Below are 17,082 nucleotides of genomic sequence, written 5' to 3' on the forward strand. Positions count from 1 at the left end.
GGTGATGGACAAGGAGGCCTGGCGTGCTGCGATTCATGGGGTCGCAAAGAGATAGACACAACTGAGCAACTGAACAACAACAAATTGGGTGAGAAAGCATACAAAGCTCCACTGTGAGGTGTGAAAACAAAGACAGAGTTGATTGAGGTCGAGTGTATCAATGAAAGGAGAAATGACACAGTTTATCCTGGTGTTCCGTGCTTGCCTCTTTACCCCAAGGCCAGAGTTGACAGAAAACTGGGAGCAACATGACTTGAGGACAGGTGACTGAGGGATGGAAAAGAACAATTGTTCAAAAGTGTCACCAAGAAACTAGGAGAAAGACGCTGCCCTGATACTACCAGTAATGTTCTGGAGTGAGTATTACATCTGAGGTTGCATAGGGAAAAAAAGGAAGGTTAAATATGAAAGTACGGAAAACATAAGAATTATGCCTTTATTTTTTTGTAACACATTTTTTAACACATTGACATTGTGGAAAACGTGCCAATGTCTGCAAAATAAGCTCACTGTAGGTAAGCGTATCATTTGAGGTTAAATGATTTTAAACTTTTAAAATCTGGCTTAGGCAAAAGTGCCATTAACATTTAAATTTTGTAGAAATGGCATTATGTTTTTGAAAGTTTCATTTGTTTCTCAAGATGTATACCAATGGCGTTTAAATTTGGGAATTTCTGTGTCATTCAAATGTGTACTTCTGCAGTTGTGAAAAGTATCGAGTTTTACAATCTGCGGGTTGTACTTGCTAGATAAATCTTAAACTGCATGTTTTTAAAATCAGTGTTGCATTGCAGACAGATTCTTTCCCATCTGAGCCACCAGGGAAGCTCCAAGAATACTGGAGTGGGCAGCTATTCCTTTCTGCATGGAATCTTCCCAATCCAGGGATCGAGCCTGGGTCTCCCACATTGCAGGATTCTTTCCCATCTGAGCCACCAGGGAAGCTCCAGAATACTGGAGTGGGTAGCCTATCCCTTCTCCAGGGGAACTTCCCAACCAAGGAATCAACCCGGGGTTTCCGGCATTGCAGGCAGATGCTTTACCAGCTGAGCTACCAGGAAAGCCCCTGCTGATGGCTGTTCAACAGCTAATTGTGATTTTCGTGCTCTCACAGGAGGAGATGAACACACAACCTTCTACTCCACTATCTTGAACCAGAAGTCTATTTCATTCTGTTTTTAATGGCTGAGTAAGATTCCATTTTATATATATACACCACTTCTTTATCCATTAATCTGTCAGTGGACATTTATGTTGTCTCCATGTCTTGGCTACTGTAAACAGTGCTGCAATGAACATTGGGGTGCATGTATATTTTCCGGCCATGTTTTTTTCTGGCTATATGCCCAGGACTGGGCTTGCAGGGTCATGTGGTAGCTCTATTTTTAGTTGAAGGAACCTCTGTACTGTTTTCCAGAGTGGCTGTACCAGTTTCCATGCCCATCAACAGTGCAGGAGGGTTCCCTTCTCTCCACACCCTCTCCAGCATTTGTTGTTTGTGGATTTTTTGATGATAGCCATTCTGACCGGTGTGAGGTGATATCTCATTGTAGTTATAATTTGCATTTCTCTAATAACTAGCGGTTTTGAACATTTTTTCATGTGCCTATTGGCCATCTGTTTGTCCTCTTTAGAGAAATATCTATTCAGGTCTTCTGCTCAATTTTTGAGTGGGTTGTTTGTTTTGATGCTATTATGTGTCATAAGCTGTTGGTAAATTTTGGAGCCTAATCCCTTATCAGTCACATCATTTGCAAATGTTTTCCCCCAATCTGTAGGTTGTCTTTTTGTTTTGTTTATTGTTTCCTTTGCTGTGCAAAAGCTTTTGACTTTAAGGGGGTCTCATTGTTTTTGTGTGTGTTTTTTTGTTTGTTTGTTTGTTTTATTTCCATTATTCTGGGAGATGGATTATAAAAGATGTTGCTGTGATTGGTTTTTCCAGGTGTGTTTTCTTTCCTTCCTATTTTCTTCTCTTCTCTTTTGATAACTATCTTTAGAGCTGTGTTTGGTTTGCTGTGTGTGTGTGTGAGGGTATCTATTGTGGATTTTTGGTTTGCAGTTACCATGAGGTTTTGATATAGTAGTATATAAGCAAGATTGTGTTATAATTTGTTGGTCTCAATTTCAAATAATTTCTAATAACCTGCAGTTTCTAATACTCTCCTTTTCTAATGATTTCTGGTTTTGATACCATATTTGTGTGGGTGATTTTCTACATTTACTGTATCTTTGCCTTTCCCATTCATGATTTCTTCATCCAGTTGTGCCTTTTCTTTTCTACTTAGATAAATTCCCTTAGCATTTTTTGTAAAGCGTTAGTTTTTGTAAAAGTCTGGTTTAGTGGTGCTGAATTCTCTTAGCTTTTGCTTATCTGTAAAACCTTTGATTTTTCCATTGAATCTGAATGAGAGCCTTGATGGGCAATGTTTATTATAGATTTTCCCTTTAACCACTTTAAATATATTGTGTCACTCCCTTTAGGCCTGCAGAGTTTTGCTGAAAAAGCAACTGATAATCTTATGGGGATTCCCTCGTTTGCTATTTGTTACTTTTCGCTTGTTGGTTTTAATATTTTTATTTTTGACTCTAATTTTTGTCAACGTGATTTGTATGTGTCTGGGCACATTCCTCTGTGGATTTACCCTGCAGGGAACTCTGTGCACTTTCTGAACTTGAGTGAGCATTTCCATGCTCATTTTGGCAAGTTGCTGGCGATTATCTCTTCAAATATTAATGGTTTCCTGGTTCCTTTCTCTTTTCCTTCTGAGACACCTATAATGTGGATGTTGGCACATTTAACGTTGTCCCAGAGGTCTCATAACTGTCCTTATTTCTTTTCATTCTTTCTCTTTACCCTGTTCTGCAATAGTGATTTCCACCATTCTGTTTTCCTGCTCACCTTGGTTCTTCTGCCTCAGTTATTCTGCTACTGATTCCTTCTAGTGTGTTTCTTATTTATTGTATTGTTCATCTCTGTTGTTCTTTAAATCTTTTAGTTCTTGTTAAACAGTTTTTGTATCTTCTTGGTCCATGTTTCCATTTGTTTCCTGAGACCTTATATCATCTTTATTATCATTACTCTGAGTTCATTTCCAGGGAGACTGCCTATCTCCACTTCACTTAGGTTTTCTTCAGGGGTTTTATCTTTTTCTTCATCTGGAATGTATTTCTCTATTATCTCTCTTTGTCTAACTTTCTGGGTTTGCGGTCTCCATTTCTAAGCCTGCAGGCTTACGGCTCTTGCTCTGGTGTCTGTCTCCTGGTGGGTTAGGCTGCTCTAGGGGCTTTTGCAGGCTTCCTGGTGGGAGAGACTGATGCCTGCCCGCTGGTGGGTGGAGCTCGGTGTGTCCCTCTGTGGGCATGGCCATGTCAGTGGGTGTGTGGAGAGGGAGCTGTGCACTCAGGGTGACTTTGGACAGCCTGTTGCTGAGAGGTGGGTCTGTGTTCCCACTCTGTTGGTTGTCTGCCTGAGGCAGCCCAGCACTGGAGGCTGTAGGCTCCTGGGTAGGGTCAGACCTCAGTGCCAAAATGGTGGCCTCTGAGAGAGCTCACGCTGATGGATATTCCCCGGAGCCTCTGCCACTTCTGTCCTCGCCCCCACACTGAGCAGCAGCTGACCCTGCCTCCCCAGGAGACCCTCCACAACCCACAAATATGTCTGGCCCAGATTCCTGTGGAGTCACTGCTTTGCCTGGGTCCCAGTGCACGTGAAACCTCCCGGGCACTCTCCAAGAGTGGAGTCTCTCTTCCCATAGTCCTTGCAGCTCCTGCACTCGAGCCCCGCTGGCCTTCGAAGCCAAAAGCTCCGGGGCGTCCTCCTCTCAACGTCAGACCCCCAGGCTTGAGAGCCTGCCATGGGACTCAGCACTCAGTCTTAGAGAGAAACTCTATGATATAGTATTTTCCAGTTTGTGGGTTGCCCACCCAGCAGGTATAGGATTTGAGTATATCACAAAACTTCCCCTCCTACCATCTCGTTGCGGCTTCTTCATCATCTGTGGATGTAGAATATTTCTTTGATAGGTTCCAGTGTTTTATGTCACTGACTGTTCAGCAGGCACTCGTGATTTCAGTGTTTTGGTTGGAGGAGGTAAGCCCCCATCATTCTCCTCTACCATCTGGTCTCCTGTCGGCACATTTTAAATGAATGAGTCAAAGTGACAGAGTATTTCTGCCATTTGTTAAGAAATCACCTTTATTTTCAAGCTAAGGACAGTCTCAGAACATTTTTTAACCCTTCCAGACTTTTGGTTGCTTTTGTTTCCTTTCCAGTTGAGTTCCTTTTGAATAATCTGCAAGTAATTCTCACACGGCAAAAATAATGTTCTGAGTTAAGTTTCATTTAAAACATGACATTTTGGCTATATCAAAAGCATTTTGCCTTTTCAAAAGGATTTCCATTTGTGATGAATTAAAAAAAAAAAGGGGGGAGTCAGCAAAGGGGACTGTGATGGGCCTGAAAGGCAAAAGGAAAATCAAGAGAGTGTACTACTGATGAAGCCAAGGACAGGGTTTCAAGGAGTAGAGAGAGTAGTTATAGACAGCAAAGAACCGAGAAGGAGGTCACTTGCAGCCCATTCTCACCAGACTACTTCACCTCCCTCTCTCATCTCTTCTTCTGGGCCTGAAAATACAGTCCACTCTCCCCTAGCTACCAGTCCCCTCTTTCCTTTCAAAGGAGTGTTATCAAAATAGAAAGGAACTGAACTGCAATAGCATACACGACAGACACGGGGTACACGGTGAAGCCTCTTGGTCTAGATGACTCATTCTTGTCAGTAGAACAGAGTTATTACGACACAGGTCGGAGGTGACGGGTGGGACCCAGCACCTCAGCAGGGGAGTTATTGCATACGTGATATTTTATCAGCAAATGCTTCAGAATTTATTATTCACACTGCCTGTATTTCGTCACCAGTGATTTACTCCTACTTCTTACTTCCTGGCCTTTAGTTTCTCCTTCTACCTTTACTGCCCCTGAGCTGCTAAGATGGTACAAGGAGTCGTTTCAAGCCCTCAGACTTTAAAAGAACAGGTACACAAGACAACGGCAGAGATAAAAATCAAGAACGAGTTTAGAGTCATGGCCGGGCCTCTGTGACCAATGCCAGGAGTGCCAAAGCTTGAAATGAGTTTATCCCTGAGAAAAAATTAAAGGTCAGAGACAATAAGGACAAAAGCAATTCCTTATTATTAGTGGTGATGGTGTAATATTTAATAGGCAGGGGGGAAATGTAGAACTATACAACTTCGGTCTGGCCGCCTTCTTTCTAATCAAATAAGAAGATCTTCGGTGAAAAGTTCCAACACCTGAAAAGATAAACAAGCACATATAAGAGAGAACTGAAGTTCATTTGAATAGGTGAGGAGTATTAAGACCATTTAGCTATTTTCAGTGTCCCCATGAAATACTTTCCAGGGCACTAAAAGGAATTGTCAGTGTCAGCAAAGGACCGCTGGCAATCTTTGAAAACCTACAGAGAATGGGAGAGATGCAAGATACATGGATACACGCGCGCCCTAATTTAAGAACGAAGAAATCGATGTCTTCTAGAAACACATTGGGAGAGGTTGCTGTGATTCCCAGTAGCACTCTCTGCTCGTCACCAAAGAAGGAAATCAGGGCTGCCCACCAGAGCTGGTTGAATACATGCATTTACCTCTGTTCCCAAAACCAATAGAAATATTTTTAAAAGGGTAAATATTTAGAAAAATTTTTAGAAAATTCAGAAGGGAGTTATTGACAGTCAACCCAAATAATGAGAAATTTCTGGGATATACTGACGCCAAAATACAATGGAATAAGCAATCCGCAAGTCCTGACTCATGAAAAAGAACTTCAAAAATACAAGCTGTCCCAGCAGAATTCTGCAAAAGCCTTGTAATCAAAATAAGCAGAAGCTGGCAAGAAGAAGAGAGTCCTGGCCAGGGGCCAGGTAGCTAGCAAAGGCAGAGCTCTGTTGCCTTAGGCTGAATTGTGAGATTTTTTTTTTTACGCAAGAGGCTTTCAAAATGGACAACACATCCAGAGAATCAGGACTCTGTCACCGGCAAAAGAGAGCTTCATATCCTTGAGACAAGCCATATCCACATCTTAAATGAAAGCCCACCTTCCTGCCACACGTCCCCACTTAAGTCAAAGCTGATTTAATCCAAACTTGAGCTTCCAGTCAAGCCAATAAGAATTCTTACTCACCAGCCACAAAGTTAGGGTTTTGTCTACAAATACGATAAAACAACCAAGAAAATGGAAATAAAAGGACCAAACTCAGTGAATACATCTAACCCCAGAGGATGCACAATATAGGAACATAGAATAAAATGCTAAAATAAGCATGTTAGTATCTCCAGAGAGATTCTAGGGGGTTCTGAACCTTTTAAAAAATGAAATATGGATGACTACTAAACACGTGAGAAAGTTATTTAAGATTATCCAAATTAGAATGAGATCTATAAAAAGGGGAAAAGGGAAGCAGTGATCACTCCAAACCAGCATGAACTCACAAAGCATAAGTCACTCTTCAGTTAGCTCACTTCCTTTTCTGAGAGGTCATCAGACTGCCGGGACTGGGGAACGCTGGCAGCGCACCTGTCTGGAGTCTAGCAAGCTACTAAACACAATTTTTCTGGACTCAATACCCTGAAAACAAATTATATCCTACCTCTCCTTGTTGATGAGGAGGGCATGGCAACCAACTCTGATATTCCTCCCTGGAGAATCCCATGGACAGAGGAGCCTGGAGGGCACAGTCCATGGGGTCACAGAGTCGGACACGACTGAAGCAACTTAGCACGCATGCATGCATCCTTGTTGGTAGCTGCTGCTGCTAAGTCACTTCATTCGTGTCTAACTCTGTGCGACCCCATAGACAGCAGCCCACCAGGCTCCTCCGTCCATGGGATTTTCCAGGCAAGAGTACTGGAGTGGGGTGCCATTGCCTTCTCTGCTTGTTGATAGAGGAGCAAGCTAATAGAAGTCTGTGTTCACCTACTATGAAAGTGAAAGTGAAGTCGCTCAGTCGTGTTCGACTCTTTGCAACCCCATAGACTGTAGCCTACCAGGCTCCTCTGTCCATGGGATTTTCCAGGCAATAGTACTGGAGTGGACTGCCATTTCCTTCTCCAGGGGATCTTCCCAACCCAGGGCTTGAACCCGGATCTCCCACATTGCAGACAGACGCTTTACCGTCTGAGCCGCCAGGAAGTCCACACCTACTATGGACATCTCTAATTATTTTTTTCCTCTAGATTATAAACTTCTTGAGAGAAGGAACCATTTTTCTGTATTATATTCAATCTATCCCAATTGCCTAGAGTGAAAAATGGCAGATTCTCAATAAATGTGTATTGAGTGATAATTAAGTTTAATGGTAACTAACACAAAACTTAAGTGTAAAATTATGCATCAGATGAAAGGGGAATACTAGCTTCTCAGTTCGTTGGGGAACTGAAGGAAAGTTACACGGCTCAAAATAGCCTGGAGTTAAAACTCCCTTCCTGTCCTCCCCACCACTCTATGCAAAACAGAGAACCCTCTCACCTGGGGGAAAAAAATGGACTTTAAGGCTGATAACACCCAGTTCCCAGCTGGTCCAGCCTCTGGCCAGTCTCCAGAATTCCTTGCACCAGGCGTTTAAGAGGTAACTACTGGGAACAAACTCAGAGAAGAACAGGCCCCCTAAGACGGCAGATTTCCACATATATGCCTATATATACTCACTCTTTTCTTGGGTTAGTGCGGCAGCTCACTAATCTGATTGCTGCCCCTTCTCGCCTCATTAAAGGTGATCTGTTCCTATAAAGTGCTAGTCTGGTTCTTTTTCCAAACCTCACCTTCTCTAACTCCCTTACCTTACAGGAACAATACGGGGGTCTTAGCTAATTACCTACTTAGTGTTGTTGACATTGTGACATGATTGACCGGAAAGCTAAGAAAGGGCTATCGTAATGAACAAATAGCGAGGAAGAAAGGGGAGCTGTGGCAGATTGCATTTTCCAAAGATGACTGTAACAACAGCTCTAATCCCACAAGCTCTTTTCAGTGTGACTTTGACTTTGGACGCTCCTCCCACTGAGGAATAGGATCTGCGTTCCCTCCCCTTGAAACTGAGTTAGTTTGTACTATGGCAGCAATGCCATCTTGTGACTTCATAGACTAGGTCATAAAAGGCAATACAGTTTCTGCCTGGCTCTCTCCAGACACTAGCTCTTGAAACCCAAGATGCTACATGGACAGTTCCGATGAGGCCTCAGTTAACAGCCAGAATAAACTGCCAAATGAGTTAACAAGCTTACAGATTAGTTCAGCCTTAAAAATCTTCCCAGCTAAGGTCCCAAACTTTGTGGAGAATACACAAACCTTCTGTGCCTTTTCCAAATCCTTGACCCACAGAATCTGTGTGCATAACAAAGTGGTTTCCTATGCCACTAGATTTGGGGTGGGTTTTCATACAGCTATCAGTAACTGGAAAAATAAGAAAACGGATATGCAAGTTGTAATATATTTACTCAGTGGAACATTATGCTGCCACAATAAGAAGCTTCCCTATTGAAATAGAAAAAACGTTTATTATTATTTAATTACTCATTCAAGAAACACTTAGCCCCTGCTACATGCTAGGGGCAGTTCTGAGAATATAACACTGAACAAAACAAGGTCCCCACTCAACGTTTCCTGCTTGGCCTGTGTCACCAGTCCTCAGCTCTCTTAGCTTTAACCACTGATGATATGCCCAGAATTCTATCTCCAGTTTTGAATTCTACCTTGAGCTGCAGTCCTGTATATTTAAATGCTTACCTGCTCTCTTCACCTGAACACCCCACAGGCATTCCAAACTGCTGGTTAATACCCACACATTCCCAGCCAGCAACCTGGGAATCACTGGCGATTTCTCTTCCTCTGTCTCTCTTCCTCAGCACCTCCCTCCTTTTGACAACTCCACCTCCACAATCGCAGAGCGCACCACGCTTACTCCTGTGCCATCTGGACGCCTCCCTTTTTCCAGCCCATCACCATTGCCTGACTCATATCACCATCATTCCTTCCCTGGGCTCTTTGGTGTTCCCACCACCACTGCCTCAAGTTGACCCTGTACAATACCGTTGTGTGTTTTTTCATAATTTACAAATATTATTATGATATCTCCTCATTGAAAATCACTAATGCTCTTTAGAATAAAGTCCAAGATTCTCATCATTGACAAAAAAATGGGTGGAAGTTGCATAACAATGTGCATAGTATATTTCTACTTGCATGAAATTACATATAGAGAGAGAAAGAGTATAGAAAGATGCCCAGTAAAGGATCAACAGTTGTAACCTCAGATTGAGAAGACTTTCAAGTGATTTTTGTTTGTTTTACTTTTATATATTATCATACACTATTTAAATCCTTTTCAAAAATAAAATTTTCACTTTTGAAGAAACAATAAAACCTTAAAAATACTAAATAGACTTCACTATCTCCTCTTGGCCTAGTCAGCTTTGCCATTTCTCCTCTTATTCTCCTAGTCCTTACTGTAGCCCCTGCCTCGTATTATACAGATTATTTGCATTCTCTCAGCAAACTATGCTCTTTCAAGCATTCAGACATCCAGCGTCCTCCGCCTGGAGGGTGCTTCCCTCTGTTCTTTGCTTGGCCCCTACTCACCCATCAAGGCTCGGCATCGACTCTTACAGAGGCTTCTCATAACCACCTCTTTCTCCAAGCTCCTTTCGCAACATGTACTTCCACTTGAGACAACTGCGTCATGCCTATCCGTTGGCCTCCATCTTCGCAGTGAATCCTACACACCAGGAATCCCCAGAACCCACCGCAATGCTGGTACACGGCATTCAATGTCATGTCTTCCTCCTTTCCATCAGGGAAGCACTGTTGAGGAGGAAAACAGAGGGCCAGGTCAACACTGTGATATCCCACTCCCTGGATTCAAATTTCCAGTTCTGTCGCTTGCCAGCTGTGGAACCCTAGAAAGGCTACTTCTCCTTTCTGTCCCTTAGCTGCCGTATCTCCAAAGTGAAAATATTACTAACTACATCATAGAGTTGCTGTGAAGATTACGTCAAGTGGAAACAAGCTCCACATAGTGTAAGCATTTAATAAACGGCTGTTATTACTACTTTTGTCCTTCATTGACTGATAAGCTCCTTGAGAGCAGGGTTGTCTCTATTATAACTGTATCCCCAGAGTCCAGCATATAATCAGTGTTCAATTAGTGTTTGGTGAGTATCTATGTTATCTTGTGTATTCTTGAATTTTCTAAAGAATATTTTCCTTTTATTTAATATTTCATTCAAGATTACTTTCTCCCTGAAATCAGTCCTCTATTAAAAGCAGCAGGAGAGAGAGTGTGCAGTGTTGGAGGAAGGCAGTGAGACAGCACCCAGACAATCACTCCCCGGCCTCCAGCGCTGAGGACAGCTGACCACGCCCTTTCCTGTCTGTCCTTCAAAATGTACTCCGTTTCCACATTTTCTGGTGTGCGTATCATATTTTTCAGACTTCAGACATGTCCTTCTCCATTCCTATGTCTTTCCTCCTCTGCCCATACTCCACATCCTTGAAAATCAATTTTTAAAAAAAAATCATACAAGAAGGTGCAGAGAAATCTAATCCAGCCCAGATTTTGAACCAAGACCTTACTTAGACAATTCAAAGTAAATAATCACTCATACAGAGACCCAGTGAAAGACCTCTAGTAAGTGGCTCACTGATTGGAAAAGAGGAAGCTAAGTACGCTCCTCAAGTTCTCAGTCATGATCACTTAAAGCACATTTGAAGAACAATTCCTGTGAATTTGCTGGAAGTATGAAATGAAATGACAAATGTGGAAGGGCTTTTAAAAAGTTCAGTTCAGTTCAGTTTAGGCGCGCAGTCATGTCCGACTCTTTGCGACCCCATGAACTGCAGCACGCCAGGCCTCCCTGCCCATCACCAACTCCCGGAGTTCACTCAGACTCACGTCCATCGAGTCAGTGATGCCATCCAGCCATCTCATCCTCTGACGTCCCCTTCTCCTCCTGCCCCCAATCCCTCCCAGCATCAGGGTCTTTTCCAATGAGTCAACTCTTTGCATGAGGTGGCCAAAGTATTGGAGTTTCAGCTTCAGCATCATTCCTTCCAATGAACACCCAGGGCTGATCTCTTTTAGGATGGACTGGTTGGATCTCCTTGCAGTCCAAGGGATTCTCAAGAGTCTTCTCAAACACCACGGTTCAAAAGCATCAATTCTTCAGCACTCAGCTTTCTTCACAGTCCAACTCTCACATCCATACATGACCACTGGAAAAACCATAGCCTTGACTAGACAGACCTTTGTTGGCAAAGTAATGTCTCTGCTTTTGAATATGCTATCTAGGTTGGTCATAACTTTCCTTCCAAGGAGTGTCTTTTAATTTCACTGCAATCACCATCTGCAGTGATTTTGAAGCCCCCAAAAATAAAGTCTGACACTGTGTCCACTGTTTCCCCATCTATTTCCCATGAAGTGATGGGACCAGGTGCCAAGTAGACATACAGATGACCAAAAGGCACGTATAAAAAAGCTCAACAGTGCTCGTAATTAGAGAAATGCAAATCAAAACTACCGTGAGATATCATTTTATGCCAGTCAGAATGGCCAATATCAAAAAATCTACAAATAACAAATCCTGGAGAGGGTGTGGAGAAAAGGGAATCCTCCTACACTATTTGTGAGAATGCAAATTGATACAGCCACTGTGGAGAACAGTACAGACCTTCCTTCAAAACCTAAACACAGAACCACCATATGACTCAGCAATCCCACTACTTGGCATGTACCCCAAGAAAACCATAATTGAAAAAGACACATGTATGCCAGTGTTCATTACAGCGCTATTCACAATAGCCAGAAAACGGAAGCAACCTAGATGTCCACTGACAGATGAATGAATAAAGATGTGGTCCATATATACAAGAGCATATTACTCACCACTAAAGAGAATTAAACAGGGTCACTTAGAGAGTCATGGATGGACCTAGAGTCTGTCATACAGAGTGAAGTGAAATCAGAAAGAGAAAAACAAACATTATACATTAACATGTGTATATGGAATCTAGAAAAATCGTACACACGGACCTATTTCCAAGGCAGAAACAGAGATGCAGACATAGAGAGCAGACACGTTGACGTGGAGAGGAAGGGAAGGGTGTGACAGGCCGGAAGATTGGGGTGGACACATATACACTGCCGTGTGTAGGAGATGATGGCCCGTGGGAAGCTGATAAAAGGCACAGGAAGCTCAGGTTGGTGCTCTGTGATGACCTAGATGGGCAGGAAGCGGTGGGGTAGGAGGCAGGTCCAAGCGGAAGGGGATATCTGTGTGCACACGACTGATTCATTTCCTTGTACAGCAGAAACTAACACAGCAAAGTAAAGCAATTATATTCCAGTAAAAATAATACATATATAAATAAAACTGAACACTTTGCTGTATAGCTGAAACTAACACAATATTGTGAATCAAGTACATTTCAATAAAATTTGTAAAATAAAAAAATAAGTAAGTTAACAGGCATAAGTCATGATGTTAAACTTTGAAGATAAATTCTCTTTTTAGTGTCTTCAGTCATGTTAATAAAAATTGGTGATTTTGTAATCTCAATTTTAAATGCTCAATTTCCCTAAATTAAACACTAGGAAAATATTTAAAATAAGTTTCTTATGTCATAGAAGTGTCAGGGCCTATAACTTGGCAAAATCAGAGACTTGGGAAATATTCTGACACTAACCAGGCAATCTCTGGTGAGCAGTAAGCCCAGCATTCTTTTCCCACGACAAGAGAAACCAGGACGGTGAGAAAGCTAACATACTTTTGCTCCCATTCAAGGGCAAGACCTTAAGTGTGTTCTTCCTAAGATGCCCCAAACCTTGCATAAGCCAGTGTATTCTTAAGTTATTTGCTGAAGAATTCATACGGTGTACTTTATACTCGACAATAATTTCCCTGATCAAAATGTCCACTACGGAAGTGGAGTTTGAGCTAATCCTTAAGGATAGTAAAAGGAGTGGCTGCTGTGCATGCCAGCCAAGGAAGGAAGGAAGGAAGAATTGAAGGAAGGGAGAAAGGAGGGCTGGAGGTAGAAAACGGAGGAGAAAAGGAGATAGAAAAGGTTGTGCTAAACATAGTGAATAAACCAGGTTAGAAACAGTGAAGAATTTATATTTGAAGTAGTAGAGTGTTCAGTTCAATTCAATTCAGTTGCTCATTTGTGTCTGACTCTTTGAGACCCCATGAACCACAGCACGCCAGGCCTCCCGGTCCATCACCAACTCCCAGAGTCCACCCAAACTCATGTCCATTGAGTCGCTGATGCCATCCAACCATCTCATCCTCTGTCATCCCCTTCTCCTCCTGCCCTCAATCTTTCCCAGCATCAGGATCTTTTCAAATGAGTCAGTTCTTCGCATCAGATGGCCAAAGTATTGGAGTTTCAGCTTCAACATCAGTCCCTCCAATGAACACGCAGGAATGATCTCCTTTAGGATGGACTGGTTGGATCTCCTTGCAGTCCAAGGGACTCTCAAGAGTCTTCTCAAATACCACAGTTCAAAAGCATCCATTCTTCAGCGCTCAGCTTTCTTCACAGTCCAACTCTCACATCTATACGTGACCACTGGAAAAACCATAGCCTTGACTAGACGGACCTTTGTTGGCAAAGTAATGTCTCTGCTTTTGAATATGCTATCTAGGTTGGTCATAACTTTCCTTCCAAAGAGTAAGTGTCTTTTAATTTCATGGCTGCAGTCACCATCTGTAGTGATTTTGGAGCCCAGAAAAATAAAGTCTGACACTGTTTCCACTGTTTCCCCATCTATTTGCCATGAAGTGATGGGACCGGATGCCATGATCTTAGTTTTCTGAAGGTTGAGCTTTAAGCCAACTTTTTTACTCTCCTCTTTCACTTTCATCAAGAGGCTTTTTAGTTCCTCTTCACTTTCTGCCAGAAAGAATGAAGGTTCTTCATTTTTAGTTCCTCTTCACTTTCTGCCAGAAAGAATGAAGGTTCTTGTTTTGCCAAAGCAAAAACAATATCCAGTTGTGGATGTGACTGGTAATAGAAGCAAGGTCCTATGCTGTAAAGAGCAATATTGCATAGGAACCTGGAATGTTTGAATCAAGGCAGATTGGAAGTGGTCAAACAGGAGATGGCAAGAGTGAACGTCAACATTCTAGGAATCAGCGAACTCAAATGGACTGGAATGGGTGAATTCAACTCAGATGACCATTATATCTACTACTGTGGGCAGGAATCCCTTGGAAGAAATGGAGTAGCCATCATGGTCAACAAAAGAGTCCGAAATGCAGTACTTGGATGCAATCTCAAAAACAACAGAATGATCTCTGTTCGTTTCCAAGGCAAACCATTCAATATCACAGTAATCCAAGTCTATGCCGCAACCAGTAACACTGAAGAAGCTGAAGTTGAATGGTTCTATGAAGACCTACAAGACCTTTTAGAACTAACACCCTAAACAGATGTCCTTTTCATTATAGGGGACTGGAATGTAAAAGTAGGAAGTCAAGAAACACCTGGAGTAACAGGAAAATTTGACCTTGGAATACGGAATGAAGCAGGGCAGAGGCTAATAGAGTTTTGCCAAGAGAACACACTGGTCATAACAAACACCCTCTTCCAACAACACGAGAAGACTCTACACATGGACATCACCAGATGGTCAACACCGAAATCAGATTGATGATATTCTTTGCAGCCAAAGATGGAGAAGCTCTACACAGTCAGCAAAAACAAGACCAGGAGCTGACTGTGGCTCAGATCATGAACTCCTTATTGCCAAATTCAGACAAATTGAAGAAAGTAGGGGAAACCACTAGACCATTCAGGTATGACCTAGATCAAATCCCTTACGATTATAGAGTGGAAGTGAGAATAGATTTAGGGGACTAATCTGATAGACAGAGTAGTGTGTTAAGTTTGTAAAAATATGTCTCAGGTAGATTGCTGAGAAATTTCAGCACATGACAAAAATACGGACTCCACTGAGCTCAGAAAAATAAAGTAGGGAAAAACTTGGCTTCTGTTATTGAGAAGACCCTACCAAATCTCATTCCTCAAATGGAAAAGTACTATTTTCTATTTGGAGAAGCCTAGTGATGAGAGACATACGTAAATAACCAGCCCAGGACCCAGTCCTGCCATCCTCATAAGAGAGCAGACCATATGGCTTTGCCATATGTCAAAGGATCCTTTAGTCATTTGAAGCAGACACTGTTATTGTTTACCATCATTCTGCAGATGAAGTTCGCTAGCTTGCTCAAGGTCACTCAGCTCTCAAGAGTCAGAGGCAGGTCCTGAACTTCAGCAGTGTGGTTCCAGGTCCCAAGCTCCAATTACTGGACTGTGCCTCCTCTTTCAGGCCTGAAGAACTTTAAGAAGAGAAGTAACAGGATGAGATTGGGGCTGTTGAAATGTCATTCTGGTGGTAGGGTAGGGAGGGATTGCAGATACCTGTGTCCAATAAATGCTTCTGTTCTAATAACTATTTTGGTTTCAATTTTTCTTACACTTAATTGTTAATACAAAGTATGATGGTAGTTGATTTGTGAGATGAGTTGTTTTGGTCTGGAAAAGCAAAACTCACAACCAGTAGCAAAGTCTCTTTGGACTTCTAAAAACAAAAAGGCATAATCTTAATGTTTCATCAGTAGGACACACTCTCATGTGGTTTCACTTTTCCAGTAGTGGTAGCAGTCATCCCCCTGTATCCTCATCCCCCTGTATCCTCACGCCCCAGTATCCTCAAACCCCTGTATCCTCACCCCCCTGTATCCTCACGCCCCTGTATCCTCACCCCCTGTATTCTCACCCCCCTGTATCCTCACGCCCCGGTATCCTCACCCCCCTGTACCCTCAGCCCCCTGTATCCTCATCCCCCTGTATCCTCACGCCCCTGTATTCTCACCCCCTGTATCCTCATCCCCCTATATTCTCACCCCCCTGTATCCTCACCCCCCTTTATCCTCACCCCCCTGTATCCTCACCCCCCTGTATCCTCACCCCCCTGTATCCTCATCCCCCTGTATCCTCAACCCCCTGTATCCTCATCCCCTTGTATCCGCACCCCCCTGTATCCTCACCCCCCTCCCCCTGTATCCTCATCCCCCTGTATTCTCATGCCCCTGTATCCGTGGAGCAACCCTCATCTTACCTTCTGCAAGCAGGCTGAAGAAGGAAGGAAGGAAGGTATGAGCTTCATGATGAGTACTGTACTGGAACAGAGCTGGGTGTGTGTGTGTGTGTGTGTGTGTGTGTGTTGTGTGGAGGGGGCCCTTACAGAAACAAACTGAGCTGGAATATTTTCTTTTTCACACTATGCTATACTCACATGAAACATTCTCAGTTTTTACAATTATAATTAATTGTTTTTTAATGATCTTTTAAAATTATAGTTTTACTAAATGTTTTCTTAGTAAGCTTTCTGATTCAAAATATCGGTTGTGTAAATTAAGTGGAATGGAAAGCAACTGAATCAATGAAATTAAAAATTGTTGAATCGAATTGCAAAATAAGTACAAGAGTCACAGTTCTCAAATGTGTCTATTTTATTGTCACTAGAGGGAGCTCAGCGCTTGTATTCTAAGAGTTCAGCGTCTGGGCAATCGCATCACACAGGCCCCATTGCACTGTTTGTTTCCAAATGAACCAACACCATTAATTTTCCAAGAAAATGAAATTGACTGAAAGCATTAATTCTCATGCTTTTCACTGTACATGGGGCAGGTATAAATACCTTCATCTCCGTAAGGCCGCTGTCAAGATAACACACATGATTTTTTGAAAGCACCTCTGAAATGGCTCATGCTCTTTGCAGTGGTACAAAATGGAATGCATGAGTGGAGACTCGAATGTGATGCTTGAAATATGCTTCACTCAGTCTCAGGAGGGGAGTCTATTCAGGGTGATCAGCACAATTATCTCAGGAACAGAATCTGGACCTCAAATGGTACTCCACCCTTGTTCCGTCGCTCAGTCACGTCTGACTCTTTGTGACCCCATGGACTGCAACATGCCAGGCTTCCCTGTCCTTCACCATCTTCTGC

The sequence above is a fragment of the Bos mutus genome, chromosome 14 (assembly GCF_027580195.1).
Source record: "Bos mutus isolate GX-2022 chromosome 14, NWIPB_WYAK_1.1, whole genome shotgun sequence".
Taxonomy (NCBI): domain Eukaryota; kingdom Metazoa; phylum Chordata; class Mammalia; order Artiodactyla; family Bovidae; genus Bos; species Bos mutus.